Here is a 15,562-nt window from a genome sequence, read left to right as displayed (position 1 = left end):
ATCTGGAGAATCGTAAGGGGACAAAAATCGATGGGGGTTAAGAGGTCAAGTAGGTACACAGCCCGGGGCGAAACAAGTGTATATAAAGAATTATGTATTTGTTAAGTTAGGCCAAACAGACTTATGTTCTGTACTTCACCATCTGCAGATAATTGGCATCTTAAAATACTTTGTACTGAAGCTAAGTAGATTGTGTACTCTGAGAAGCTATAAGGTATGTTAATGATTCATTGTGGAAGGCTTACGGTATTGTAATAACTTACCAGGTTCTCTGCCCCAGCAACAGACTCAACCACTGGCAAGTTCAGCCCCACCTTAAACACTAGACTAGTTCTGCCCTCACTCCTAGAATCTGAGTCCTACTTCAGATCTCAACCTTGCTTGCTGCTAGCCCTGCCTGAATTAATGTCCCAAATCTAATAACTAGTTTAGGGCATTAAACCTTTTTGTGGCTGGGCGTGGTGATTCACACCTGTAATTCCAGCACTTTGGGAGGCCAAAGTGGGAGGATCTCTTGAGCCCAGGAGTTTGAGACCAGCTTGGGCAACATAATGAGACCTCATCTTTAAAAAAAAAAAAAAAAAATCAGCTGGACATCATGACATGTGCCTATAGTCCCAGCTACCTGGGGGGGCTAAGGTGGGAGGATAACTTGAGCTCAGGAGGTAGAGGCTGCAGTGAGCCGTGATTGTGCCACTGCACTCCAGCCTGGGTGACAGAGTGAGAACCTGTCTCAAAAAAACAAAACAAAACAAAAAAAACCCTTTTGTGCTCTAATCTTGAATCTCTTGTTTCCTTAAACTCAAGTCTCTTTCTGATATCTCAGTGCACAGCCCCCTTTTAAACTTAGCATTGCCAAAGACTTGAATCTGGAATCTGAATTTTGTGTCCTGCTGCCTCTTTTCTGTGAGTTGTTTTTTGGTTTGTTTGTTTTGAAATCGGTTCTTGCTATGTTACCTAGGCTGGTCTCAAACGCGGGGACTCTAGCTGTTCTCCCACCTCAGCCTCCCGAGTAGCTGGGACTACAGGAGCACACCACTGTGACTGGCATATCCTGCCACATCTTGCCAGACTAACATAGACTATTTCCTAGACTGCCATTGCCAAATCCCAGAGCCCCAGAGCCCCACCTTTGTGCCTGTGTGAGTGCAACTGTTACAGCCTTCAGTTCTAAGAATCAGGAATTCCTTCATCATCCGAATCCTCTCTTACAGTCTCATGTTTCTCTCTGATCCCAGTGAGTTGGTCTGACCACACATTCTGCACCTAGGGAGCCAAACTGATACTGGCCTGTGTTGGAGCAACACACTGAAGGCCCTTTTCTATACTCAGCCTCTGCAGTCACTAGCCAAAAAGAGCTTCTTGCCAGACTTCCAGGCCATGCATCTGGGCAGCGCAGCCCCACTATGTACTTGTCCTGTCCAGACTCCAGAAAGAGTTAGTTTCAGTAGTCCATGGCAAGCTGCACAGTTTGTCTTACAGATGGCTTACAACCATTCAACATTTATTCTCTTAATTGCTTAGATGTGTTTTGTTTTGTTTTTGTTATTGTTTTTGTTTTGAGACGGAGTCTCACTCTTGTCGCCTAGGCTGGAGTGCAGTGGCGCGATCTCGGCTCACTGCAACCTCCGCCTCCCAGGTTCCAGCAATTCTCCTGCCTCAGCCTCCCAAGTAGCTGGGATTACAGGCATGTGCCACCACACCCAGATAATTTCCGTATTTTTAGTAGAGACAGGGTTTCACTATGTTTGCCAGGCTGGTCTTGAGCTCCTGATCTCAAATGATTTGCCCGCCTTGGTCTCCCAAAGTGCGTAAGCCACCGTGCCCAGCCCATTGCCTAGTTTTGTAAACAAATATTAAACGAACCAGACATTGGGGTCAAACATGAATAAGTCATATGGTGCTTCTTCTCATAATTATGATGATAATACCTTCCATTTCTTGAGCACCTGCTATGTGCCGGGCACTGTGCCAGGCCTGTAAGTGACAGACTTTATAGGGGCTGGAAAGTGCATTGTGAGGGGTAGGAGGAAAAGCTGGATAGTTTGTGTTACATACATAAGGCTCCAAACACAGCACATGGCTAGTGCTTAATAAACAGTAGCTATGTTTACAATATTAGGTGATAACATTACCAAAAGTACCATGCAAGTCCAGAGGTGGGATAAACAGTAGCTATGTTTACAATAGTAAGTGATAACATTACCAAAAGTACCGTGCAGGTCCAGAGGTGGGATAAACAGTAGCTGTGTTTACAATAGTAGGTGATAACATTACCAAAAGTACCGTGCAGGTCCAGAGAGGTAGGAGAAAAGAAATATCTGAGAGGTATGGAGAAAAAAAATATCTGAGTTAGGAGAAAAAAAATACCTGAGCCAGAGGGATGTGTGGAAGGCACAGGAAGGTCAATCAAAAAGAAGGAAAAGCAAGACCACAAGCAGAAAAAGATAGCCATTGCAGAGTAGCTAGTCTATCTGGAACATAAGAGTAGATGAAAGTCTGCGTTGAGACAGTGTATGTGTAGCAGATCTAGAGAGTTCTAGAGACATGTGTGCTAACGAAAGGACCATAGCCATAAAACCCTTTACTGTAGTCACAGGAGAAAATGATTGCATGAATTTGTAAAAACCGGAAGGATAAGACACAAGCCTGAAAATTATTCAATTAAAGGAAGGAAGATTGCAGACTGCTTAGTCACCTGAAGAGAGAGAATAGAGCTTACAAAATGAGAGGAGATGATTACATCACTTAAGTGAGCATTGATCAAGTACTTGGCAGGACAAGTGGAAATGTTTTTCTTTTAAATAATTCAAGCCTGCAGTCTTCCAATTCAGTTTAAGATAGTTTGAGTCTGCTATATATAAATGTGGATAGTGTTCCAGTGGTAAATGAGTAGAATTCAAAGGAGGAATAAGTAAAACGTATTATCTGTGTTCAACTAAGAGTGCATGAATAAAGCCCTGGTGGTAAATATACAGTAGCCTCCATTGGAAGGTGTATAAGGGAAAGGAAATACTATTTGCTTGTTGACCTGGATTATAATGTACTTAACCCATATTATTCTAGTATAATTAGAGAGAGTCAAGCCTGATGCTCCAAAGACATTTCTGTTTCTTACATTCTGTTTCTATCAGATAGACTTAACTCAAAATCTGTGACAGACTCTCATGGCTGATTGCTCATATTTCTCTCAGTATTTTCCTGAGTTAATCAGTACAGAAAGTGGCAGGGAACCAAATGATGTTAAAAGAGTATTAAAGCTATAGGCATATAATATAGGATTATATAGTAATGATACTGTTTAACTGATCATTTTTCTGTTCATTGGGAAGTGGTGTTCTTATTTTATTAGAAGCAGCATGGTACAGTAGCAAAATTGTGTTTTTAAAGTTCTAACTCTGCTATGTATTATATAAGTTACTTTTTTGAACTTTCTTTTATTCTTTATCATGAGATGACAGTACTTGCTTGAATGGTTGCTTCAAGGATTACATGAAAAGCAGGTCTGGGAAATAATTAGCAGTCCAATGCCCAGCTCTCAGCAAGGGCTCAGACATGTTAATTCTCCATGTCTCCCCTACAGGAAAGCCTCTCATGAAGTTGCCTAAGGAGCACAACCCCTGGAATAACCTTAGTGTTGGTTACTCAAGAAATCTGTTTTTTTTTTTTTTTTCGAGGGTAGATTTTACTTTTGAAAAAACAGAAATTAACTCTGAGCTAAGTTAATGGATGATCAGGTTAGAGGTGTTCACAAATAAAATATGACTGTGAAATAATTGGCTTCCTTGTTGGGATTGTAGATGGACTCTGAAAGCAACTCCAACACAGAAGTTCCAGAAAAGTGTTAAAGCAAAAACAACATTTATGGAATCATTTTTGGATAAATTCTGGTATGCTTAAACTTCAGCATTGTTACTTTATAATCACACTTCATTTCCATGGAAAAGGTGCTGCAAACAGAATTGATAATAGAGACCAGTGGAGAGTGAGGAGAAAATAAAACCAAAGAAAACATGTAGAGGCCATCCCACTGACACAGAGCCTAATTGAAATATTTTTAAATTCTTTCTTTAGATACAACTCAAGCCTGGTTGCTAATGATTTGTAAAGTCTCATTTCTGAATCTATATTATATTATATTATCTCAGAGCAAAGCAGTCTTCAGCTCAGTATACCATACCTTAAAATAAATGTATCTTTTGTCTTTGCTAATATCCTTGAGTTTCCAAGACTTAAAAACTTAAGCCTGATTCTTTGTTCTTACATTAAACTTTTACTGTCATTCCTGTTTGTGAACTGTCTTGCATCCTGCCCCTTCTCCAGTCTTACTGCATCCACCATCATCACCTGCCTGCTCGGATCTTGCCTGCGTCATTGTATTAGCAAAGAAGCTGTATTATCTAGGAAGCTAATTTCTCCTATTTCAGTGTGTTTGTCTTCTAGTAGAGCCTTTTCAGCGTAATAGTTTAAGCTTAATATTCCTAAAATAACACTCCCATCTTATGTGTATATTTATTACAATACCCAACATTGATGTATAGGTAATTGTTTATGAGAGAATCATTTAGTTTCGGAATTTTTGATTCGATTTTGAGATATTTGAAAGCATGAACTATTTTGTTAATCTGTGTCAGTAGTGCTTAGTACAGGGTCTTGCATGTAGCTGTGTCACTTCAAACAAGTTCTTTAATGGCTCTGTGCCAAAGTTTCTTTGTCTGTGAAGTGGGGATAATAATATCTTTCTCAAAGGATTGCTTCATTAAAAGAGTATGTATATATATGTATCAAAAGGTAGTTTTTCTATTATAGCTTTTGTATATGTTCACTTTTTTTTTTTTTTTTTGAGACAAAGTCTTGCTCTGTTGCCCAGGCTGGAGTGCAATGGCATGATCTCAGCTCACTGCAACCTCTGCCCCCCAGGTTCAAGCAATTCTCCTACCTCAGCCTCCTGAGTAGCTGGGATTACAGGCGTGTGCCACCAGGCCCAGCTAATTTTTTGTATTTTTAGTAGAGATGGTGTTTCACCATGTTGGCCAGGCTGGTCTTGAATTCCTGACCTCAAGTGATCGCCTGCCTAAGCCTCCCAAAATGCTGGGATTACAAGCATGAGCCACCGCACCTGGCCACTTTGGTGTTATTATAGCACTCAAAAAAAGTTACTGCTTTCTGGCCGGGTGCAGTGGCTCATGCCTGAAATCCCAGCACTTTGGGAGGCCGAGGTGGGTGGATCATGAGGTCAGGAGATCGAGACCTTCCTGGCTAACATGGTGAAACCCCATCTCTACTAAAAATACAAAAAATTAGCAGGGCATGGTGGCAGGTGCCTGTAGTCCTAGCTACTCAGGAGGCTGAGGCAGGAGAATGGCGTGAACCCGGGAGGCGGAGCTTGCAGTGAGCCAAGATCATGCCACTGCACTCCAGCCTGGGTGACAGAGCTAGACTCTGTCTCAAAAAAAAAAAAAAAAAAAAAAATTACTGCTTTCTTATTTTAGGCAAACTCCTTTTTTCCTAATTTTTTTTTTTGGAGATAGGGTCTCATTCTGTCGTCTAAGCTGGAGTGCAGTGATGCTGTCTCGGCTCCCTGCAACCTCTATCTCCTGGGCTCAAGCCATTTTTCCTCCTCAACCTCCCAAGTAGCTGGGACTACAGGCGTGTGCCACCATGCCTGGCTAATTTTTGTATTTCTAGTAGAGACAGGTTTCGCTATGTTGCCCAGGCTAGTCTCGAGCTCCTGGACTCAAGTGATCTGCCTGCCTCAGCCTCCCAAAGTGCTGGGATTACAGGCATGAGCCACTGTGCCTGGCCCAGTTTCTTGTTTTTATCTTGTCTCTCCAGTAACAGTGTAAGCTCCTAGAGGACAGGGACCATCCTATATTTCTTTCATATGCCCTACTATACATGGCATAGTTCTGGGCTTTTATTCATTAATTTAATAAGCATTTCTTAATGAATATTTAATGTACAATAATATGCCATGGGATATAATAATTAATAAGACAAGGTCTTTAATAGTGTTGAGGCACCTCCATCCTAATGCGAGCTAAAGATACTAGTATTTAGTATTTCACTTAGTGCTATGGAAGACTTTGTAGCAGATGATTAATATTCTCAGGTCTATTAATTACATAAATCTGGGCTCTAAGCAGAGTATGAGCAGGGTGAGTGCCTGGCAATAAGGGCTCCCAGTCTGCAGCAATATCTGAGGTGAGACATGATAAAGGACTGAACTAAAGCCCTAGAAATAGAGTGGGGATGGATTCAAGAGGCACTGTGGAAATGAAAATCAGAGGGATTGTGATGGCTCCAACATAGAATATGAGGTGTAGAAGACAAGGATGTTCAGGATGATTCTGGCCTCTTGTCTGAGTGTTGGTTTAATAATATAAGCCATTTAGGAAATAAGAGCCATGAGGAGAAAAAGCCAGTTTGGAGATTAAGATGCCCCTGGGACCTCCAGAAGGAGATCCCTGTGAATAGCTGGAAATTCAGGTCTGGGGCCTAAGGATTGGAATTTGGACTAGAGAGAGAAAAAACTGGAAATTTTAGCAAATAGTGGTGGTTGAAGCCATGGGAATAGAAGAGATCAGGATGTGGAAAGATGAGAAGTATAAAGTACCTGAGACAGAAATGTTCAGAGAAGTTAGAGGAGATGCAGGAATCAGCAGGCCACCAGTGTCAGTGTCCAGCAATATTAATGCTGCAGTGAGACCAATTTGCAATTATGTGTTGAATTCAGCATTTGAGAGAGTATTGAAAAGGTGGTCCCTGGCTCAATAAATAGTGATCAGAATGAATTGAATAGGGGGCAAGAAAGGGTCTTTGAAGATAAATTGGGCCTTTTTTTTTTTTTTTTTTTTTTTTTTTGAGACGGAGTCTTGCTCTATCGCCCAGGCTGGAGTGCAGTGGCACATCTCAGCTCACTGCAACCTCCGCCTCTAGGGTTCAAGTGATCCTCCTGCCTCAGCCTCCCAAGTAGCTGGGATTACAGGTATGTGCCACCACACCCAGCTAATATTTTTGCATTTTTAGTGTAGATGGGGTTTCACTATGTTGGCCAGCTGGTCTCAAACTCCTGGACTCAAGCAATCCACCTGCCTCAGCCTCCCAAAGTGCTGAGATTACAGGCGTGAGACACCATACCCAGCCTTCAGCTATGATTTCTTTTTCTTTTTTTTGAGACAGAGTCTCACTCTGTCGCCCAGGCTGGAGTACAGTGGTGCGATCTCAGCTCACTGCAACCTCCACCTCCCAGGTTCAAGCGATTCTTCTCCCCCAGCCTCCTGAGTAGCTGGGATTACAGACAAGTGCCACCATGCCCAGCTAATTTTTTGTATCTTTAGTAGAGATGGGGTTTCACTATGTTGGCCAGGCTGGTCTCGAACTCCTGACCTCGTGATCCACTTGCCTTGGCCTCGCAAAGTGCTGGGATTACAGGTGTGAGCCACTGCGCCTGGCCTGGGCTTTTTAAAAATGAAGCTTTCTTGAACATTTCTTGTGAGAAGTGGGAAAAAGGCCAGAAGAGAGAGAGAAATCAGTATCTGTAGTGTTCTAGGATATGGGTTAACCCCTTTACATGACTTTATGTTTAATCTTCATTATCACCTTATAAGCAGGGGTGTCCTATCCACTGGGCACGAGACTCAGCATGGTTAACTAACTTGCCCAGAGGAGTCAAGAATTATTTGACTAAGACTAAACCCTTTCCACTACACATGGCCGTTTCCAGGCTCTTATCCATCTCTAATCCTTCACTAAAGAAAGTGAAGTTGGTCTGGATACAGAAGAGGCTGGAAAGGTTAGTGGGGCCAAGGTCACTGTGGACAAACTGCATGAGAGGAATAGGGACACTGTCCCCATGACAGGAGGCAGGATATAAAGAATAAACTACACAGGTAAGACCTAGAGATGGAAAGCCTCCCTAGAAATGAGAACTGAGGGAGCATACTGGAGCCTTAGCTGGTCATTTCCTAAGAGGGAGGGGTAGAGGAGGGCATTATGCAGAGATCAGGAAACACTCAATAATTGACTACTAGAAATCATAGCTGGGGCCAGGCACAGTGGCTCACACCTGTAATCCCAGCACTTTGCGAGGCCAAGGCAAGTGGATCACGAGGTCAGGAGTTCGAGACCAGCCTGGCCAACATGGTGAAACCCCATCTCTACTAAAGATACAAAAAATTAGCTGGGCATGGTGGCACTTCTCTGTAATCCCAGCTACTCAGGAGGCTGGGGCAGAAGAATCGCTTGAACCTGGGAGGCGGAGGTTGCAGTGAGCTGAGATCGCACCACTGCACTCCAGCCTGGGCGACAGAGCAAGACTGTCTCAAAAAAAAAAAAAAAAAAAAAGGGTGACCTGGCTTGTGTTCATACCTGTAATCCCAGCACTTGGGGGAGCTGAGGTGGGAGGATCACTTGAGGCTGGGAGTTTGAGACTAGCCTGGGCAGCATAGTGAGACCCCATCTCTTAAAAAAAATGGGCAAAAAATTTGAACGGACACCCACCAAAGAAGATGGCAAATAAGCATAGGAAAAAGTGCTTAAAATCATGCATCATTAGGGAATTGCAAATTAAAACAACAGTGAGATCCTACCGTACACCTATTAGAATCTAAAACATTGACAACACCAAATGGTGATGAGGATGTGGAGCAACAGGAACTCCCATTCATTGCCAGTGGGAGTCAAAACAGTACAGCTACTTTGGGAGAGTTTGACAGTTTTGTATAAAATTGAACTTACTCTTGCCATATGGTCTAGCAATTGTTCTTTTGTATTTAGTCAAAGGAGTTGAAAACTTATGTCTACACAGAAACCTGCACATGAGTGTTTATGGCAGCATTATTCACAGTTGCTAAAACTTGGAGGCAACCAATATGTCCTTCTGTAGATAAATGAGTAAATAAACTGTATGGTACATCCATATAATGGAATATTATTCAGTGCTAAAAAGAAACAAGCTATCAATCCATGAAAAGACATGGAAGAACCTTAAATGCTTATTATTAAATGAAATAATTTGAAAGGCTGTATATTATATGATCCCAACTATATGTAATTCTGGAAAAGACAAAACTATGGAGATAGTAAAATGATCACTGGGTGTCAGGGGCTTTAGGAGGAAGAGATGAATAAATAGACCAGACGGGATTTTTAGGGCAGTGAAACTATACTATATGATACCATAATGATAGATACATGTCATTATACATTTGCTAAAACCCATAGAATATACAACACCAAGAGTGAACCCTAATCCAAACATATGGACTTCAGGTGATAATGACGTGTCAGTATTGGTTCACTAGTTGTAACAAATGCACCACTCTGGTGCTGGATGTCAGTAGCAGGGGAGGCTGTGTGTGGAGGCAGGGGGTCTGTGGGATAGCTCTATGTGTTCCACTCACTTTTGCTGTGAACTTAAAATGCCCTTTAAAAGTCTACATAGGCCAGACACAGTGGCTCATGCTTGTAATTCCAGCACTTTGGGAGGCCGAGGCAGGTGGATTGCTTGAGCCTAGGAGTTTGAGACCACCCTGGACCACATGGTGAAACTCCATCCTACAAAAAAACACAAAATTAGCTGGGCATGGTGGTGTGTGCCTATAGCCCCAGCTACTCAGAAGGCTGTAGTGGAGGATCACCTGAGCCCTGGAGGTGGAGGTTGCAGTGAGCTGAAATTGAGCCATGCACTTCAGCCTGGATGACAGAGTAAGATGCCATTTCAAAAAAAGTCTATGTAAAAAAGTTGAGGGGGGAAGGATTGGGAAATCAGTATATTGTAGAAAAACTATGTGAAAATATTTTATGTTTACATAAAATTAAGTTCCATTCCCTAAAGAATAAGGGATAAGATATAGAAAAGCTCTAGATTCTCAAGATGATGGAGAGCACCCAAAGCATTCTTTTTCTATTTTGTTATTTTTTTTAGAGATAGGATTTCACTCTGTCACCCAGGCGGTACTGCAGTGGCGCGATCATAGCGGGGACTACAAGTGTGCACCACATGCTTGTCTACGAACCTGAAGTATTCTGATGCAGTGGAGAGAGTGTAGATCTCTGGAGTGAAGAGATCTGCCTGGAACCCTGACTCTATCACTAGGTAATTCCTATAATCTCCCTAGGCCTGTTTTCTCAGCCGGAAAATTGATTGATTTGTGGTATTTGAAGTGCCTTTGAGCTTGGGATATCCATGCTGGTGTTTGGCTACAGTATAACATAGTGGCTAGAGCACAAACTCTGGAGTTAGAATGTTTAGGTTAAACCTCAGCAACTCACACCAAAGGTATGTGACTGTGGGCAAGTTATTAGCCTCTCTGAGCCTCAGTTTCTTCATCTGTAGACTGGGGATAATAATAGTAAATACACTGCTGAACAGTTTTAAAGATTCAATGAAAAAAAATCGAAAGTGCCCAACACACAGTAAGTAGAAGATAAATATAAGCTATTATAATTACAAAGTGTATATGCTGTTATTCTGATACCCTTTTGCTACCGCTGAGAGCACACTACTCTATACCTACATGTAGTTGCAAGGAACAGGAGGTAAATGGAATTAACCAATTGGAGTTTGCCAGGTTCCCCGTTTGGGAAAGGAATGAAAGGAATCTTCAAATATCTGAGTGGTCAGGACCTCTGGGTTATGACTCAGCTACAGTCAACTGTCAGATTTTCCCACAGCTCAGTGGAAAGTCACTGAAGACTCCGTGAAAACAGTGCCATCTCTCCTTCAGTGTTTCTCTGCTAGGATGCACTGCTGACTCTGGAAGTCTGACCATATTTTTGTCCCAGCAGGCAGAGGGATTTAAGCAGGCTTGGTTGATTTTTCACCCAAAATGTCTGCAACTGTTTCTGCTGTACTGATGATGCCACAAGGCTCAAGCCTGTGAGAGTTTATTGTCAACCCCACTGCAGGGCATCAAAGAAGAAAAGTTTGGGGTCTGGATTGTTTTTCCAGGCAGGAACAATGATGTAGTGACTATCATAGATTATTTCAGAGTTCAGAATCTCATGTCTCAATTCCCGTTGCTGCTCTCTACCTTTCTCTGTGGATGAAATTAAGATTATGGATGATGGCCGGGCGTGCTGGCTCATGCCTGTAATCCCAGCAGTTTGGGAGGCCGAGATGGGTGGATCAGCTGTGGTTGGGAGTTCGAGACCAGCCTGGCCAACATGGCAGAAACCCCATCTCTGTTAAGAATACAAAATTAGCCAGGCATGGTGGCGCATGCCTGTAATCCCAGCTACTCAGGAGGCTGAGGCAGGAGAATCACTGAACCCGGGAGGCGGATGTTGCAGTGAGCCGAGATTGCGCCATTGCACTCCAGTCTGGGCACCAAGAGCGAAATTCCATCTCAAAAAATAAAATAAAAAATAAGATCATGGATGCCAGCTTGAAAGATAGTATATATTAGTGATAGTCACTGAGATTTTTTTTTTAAGTTTTCTCAGATTGCCCCAGCAGAAGCTCCATCTGTTAATGTAATTGTCCACAGATTAAACAGAAGTGGAAACATCCACATCATTTGCTTATAATTCTAACATCTTTTGAAATCTTAGGTCACTTCCTCAAATCTGAGTTCAAGAACCCTTTTTATCAATCTGTTTGAATGTTTCTCAATCTTCCTCTTTCTAGCCTTGCAGAGAAATCTCACAGCCAGATCTACACCATGATGTTCAAGTAACTGAGGGGCTAGTGATCTGGGACAAAGTACCTTTTCTTTCTTATGTTCCCCTTCCTAAGAGTAGAGTTGCCATGGTCCAAAGCTGGTCTGGAATTTCCCCTGCATTGAGGTCTACCCAATACAAGAATCGATTTTAAACCTAAATCTCTCACCCAGGTATGAATTTCCTTATGGCTGCCCCAGGACTGGATACTGGATGCCATTCAACAAATACTGGTTTGTATTACACCCCTTTTAATAGCATTTTAGTGGCCTTGGCACCTCCACTCTGAATGTTTCTCCCTTTGGCCCTCCTACTTCTCTGTATACCTTTTTGTCTTCAGGTGGATCATTGGGATCTGCCCTTTGCAGAAAAATCTACACTGTGGTACTTGAAATGCCATGATATACATCTTAAAAAAAATTTTTTTTTGAGACAGGGTCTCCCTCTGTTGCCCAGGTTAGAGTGCAGTGGGCACAATCATAGCTCATTGAAACCTTAAACTCCTAGGCTCAAGCAAGTTTCTCACCTCAGCCTCTTGAGTAGGTGGGACTACAAACGCACAACCACCATGCCTAATTTTTTTTCTTTTTTGTAGAGACAGGGTCTTGCTATGTTGACCAGGGTGGTCTTGAACTCTTGGCCTCAAGGGATCCTTCCACCTTGGCTTCCGAAACAGCTGGGATTACAGCCGTGAGCCACCATGCCCAGCCATGATATACTTTTTTTTTTTTTTTTTTTTTTTTTTGAGACCGAGTCTCATTGTGTTGCCCAGGCTTGAGTACAATGGCGTGATCTTGGCTCACTGCAACCTCCGCCTCCCAAGTTCAAGCGATTCTCTTGCCTCAGCCTCCCGAGTAGCTGGGACTACAGATGTGAGCCACCACGCCTGGCTAATTTTTGTATTTTTAGTAGAGATGGGGTTTCACCATGTTGGCCAGGCTGGTCTTGAACTCCTGACCTCAGGTGATCCACCCACCTTGGCCTCCCAAAGTGCTGGGATTACAGGCATGAGCCACTGCGCCCAGCCGAAATACATTTTTTAGATGAAGAAATTGAAGCCCAGAAAAGGTAATTGGTTTTCCCAAGGTCATATAGGGACCTACACATTAACAGAGGTCAAGCCCAGAACACTGACTTCCCTGAATCCTGTTCCATAGTGACACTGTTAAGCCAGTAAGTGTCACCTTTTTAAAAATATGTATTTCCGAAGTAGGGGTTAGGAGGAATGGAGGGAATGAAACGCTCACTGAAGAAAGGATAGGGCTAAAGGAAGGATAGAACCCACACAAGGAAAGGGCTCTGGGTAGGCAGAAGGCCTAGGGAAATAGTATCTGGCTGTGGACAGGGAGAGGAGGTGCCATGGGGTGAGGAAAAGGCACAGAGAGAGTTGAGAGACCACCATCACCACATACTTGGCCTGCTTGAAAATCTAACTCGGCCAAACAGATATAAGTGCCCCTCCAGATCTTATTATTTCTACAGCTGTGACTTAACTGCTGCTTATCTTTCCTCCAGGAGATTCCTTGGAATGAAACCAATGGGAGTCCAGGGTTTGGGAGAGTCTCATCAGAGCAGATGGGCCAGCAGCAGCCAGAATGCTTGTTGCCTTTGGCTGAGAACGCTATCCTGGATCTGAATGTCTTGTGAGCAAACCCCAGCAGGCTCAGCCTTAGGCCTGAGTGAAGTTGGCCTGCTTCTCCTTAATGAACCTTGTGTACTCTCTCATCTCCCTTCCCCTCTTTTGCATGTTGAAAATCACATTCTCAGAGCACTCTTGAAGCTAAAACCACGTTGCCCGTTAGCAGCCCCAGTAGGATGGCATCTTAATGCTTTTGGTCCCTTGATATATTTGGAAGTGTATTGCATGGAGGGTCAGGAGGCCTGGTTTTAGCTCTTACCCAACCACTAATTTTCCCTCAGACCATAGGCAAATTGTTCATCCCTGGGCCACACTTTCCTTAGCTGTGAAGTTGTTTATAATAAGAATAGCTGTCATTTAGGAAATTTTTACTGTATACCAGATATAGTATCATTGAATTCCTTCAACAATCCTATGGCATAGGTACTTTTTTTTTTTATGGAATCTTGCTCTGTCACCCAGGCTGGAGTGCAGTAGTGCTGTCTTGGCTCACTGCATCCTCTGCCTCTGGGTTCAAGCAATTTCCCTGCCTCAGCCTCCCAAGTAGCTGGGATTACAGGCATGCACCACCATGCCCGGCTAATTTTTTATTTTTAGTAGAGATGGGGTTTCACCATGTTGGCCAGGCTGGTCTTGAACTCCTGGCCTCAAACGATCCGCTTGCCTCAGCCTCCCAAAGTGCGGTGATTACAGGCATGAGCCACAGCCCCTGGCCAGCATAGGTACTATTATTGTCCTGCTTCACAGATAAGGAAGCTGAGGCTTAGAATTTTTATACCCTAACCATCCCGTTTAAATTACCAGCCCTTACCCATGGCCAGCAGTCCTTTCTCTGCCTTATTTTAGCCATAGCATTTTTTTTTTTTTGAGACGGAGTCTCGCTCTGTCACCCAGCGCAAGCTCACTGCAAGCTCTGCCTCCTGGGTTCATGCCATTCTCCTGCCTCAGCCTCCTGAGTAGCTGGGACTACAGGCACCCACCACCACAGCTGGCTAATTTTTTTGTATTTTTAGTAGAGACGGGGCTTCACCGTGTTAGCCAGGATGGTCTCGATCTCCTGACCTCGTGATCCGCCCGTTTCAGCCTCCCAAAGTGCTGGGATTACAGGCGTGAGCCACTGTGCCCGGCCAACCATAGAATTTATTACCACCTAAGATGTTACATATTTTACTTTTTGGTTTGCCCTCTCCTTCTGTGAGAGTGTAAGCTCCATTAGGGAATGGATTTTTATCTTTTTATTCCTGTTGTTATTGTTCATTTGCTGTGTCCCCAGGACCTAGAATTGTGCATGGTTCATGATAGGTACTCAATATTGGTTGAATGAAAAAAGTGAGTAAATGAATTCTTGGTAGGAGTGTAAATTGGTATAGATTCTAAGGAAGTCATTTTGGCAATAGTAATACTTAACATGTGCTAACCTTTGGACCCTGCAACACGAGAACTAGGAATTTATCCTATAGATGATGTATTCATGTGTCTGCCTAAAACCATGGGTACCAGGCATGGTGGCTCGTGCCTATAATCCCAGCACTTTGGGACGCCAAGGCAGGAGGATCACTTGAGCTCAGGAGCTCAAGACCAGCCTGGGCAACATAGTGAGAGTCCATCTCTACCAAATATATAAATAACCAGACATAGTGGCACCTGTCTGTGGTTCAAGCTACTTTAGGGGCTGAGGCAAAAGGATTGCTTGAGCCCCGGGAGTTGGAGGCTGCAGTGAACCATTATCACGCCACTGCAGTCCAGCCTGGGTGATACAGCGAGACCCTTTCTCAAAAAAAAAGACTAGAAACAAGATATTCATCAATAAGATAACTCATTAAATAAAGTGTGATAGGTCCCTCCAGTGGGCTTCTATGTAGAAGTGGAAAAGAATGCAGTAAATCGAGGCTGGGCGCGGTGGCTCACGCCTGTAATCCCAGCACTTTGGGAGGCTGAGGCGGGCGGATCACGAGGTCAGGAGATCGAGACCATCCTGGCTAACATGGTGAAGCCCGTCTCTACTAAAAATACAAAAAATTAGCCGAGCGCGGTGGCGGGCGCCTGTAGTCCCAGCTACTCGGGAGGCTGAGGCAGGAGAATGGCATGAACCCGGGAGGCGGAGCTTGCAGTGAGTCGATATCGTGCCACTGCACTCCAGCCTGGGTGGCAGAGCGAAACTCCGTCTCAAAAAAAAAAAAAAAAAAAAGAATGCAGTAAATCTGCATGTGCTGATACACAACAACCTAAGAGATATTAAGTAAAAAAAAGCAGAGTATA

General features: G+C 43.4%; 1 long non-coding RNA gene across 1 annotated transcript in view; it reads left to right on the top strand.

The window, feature by feature from the left end:
• The window catches only part of LOC109024574 (uncharacterized), a 52,629-nt gene that overhangs the window by 9,661 nt on the left and 27,406 nt on the right, over positions 1-15,562 (top strand). The window contains exons 2-4 of the long non-coding RNA XR_008675178.2: positions 9,929-10,099; positions 11,838-11,897; positions 13,180-13,307. This is a non-coding gene — a long non-coding RNA (uncharacterized lncRNA). The remainder of the gene's footprint in view (positions 1-9,928; positions 10,100-11,837; positions 11,898-13,179; positions 13,308-15,562) is intronic.

Source organism: Gorilla gorilla, chromosome 23 (assembly GCF_029281585.2).
Source record: "Gorilla gorilla gorilla isolate KB3781 chromosome 23, NHGRI_mGorGor1-v2.1_pri, whole genome shotgun sequence".
NCBI classification, from domain to species: Eukaryota; Metazoa; Chordata; class Mammalia; order Primates; family Hominidae; genus Gorilla; species Gorilla gorilla.
This window is presented reverse-complemented; position numbering and strand designations above follow the sequence as displayed.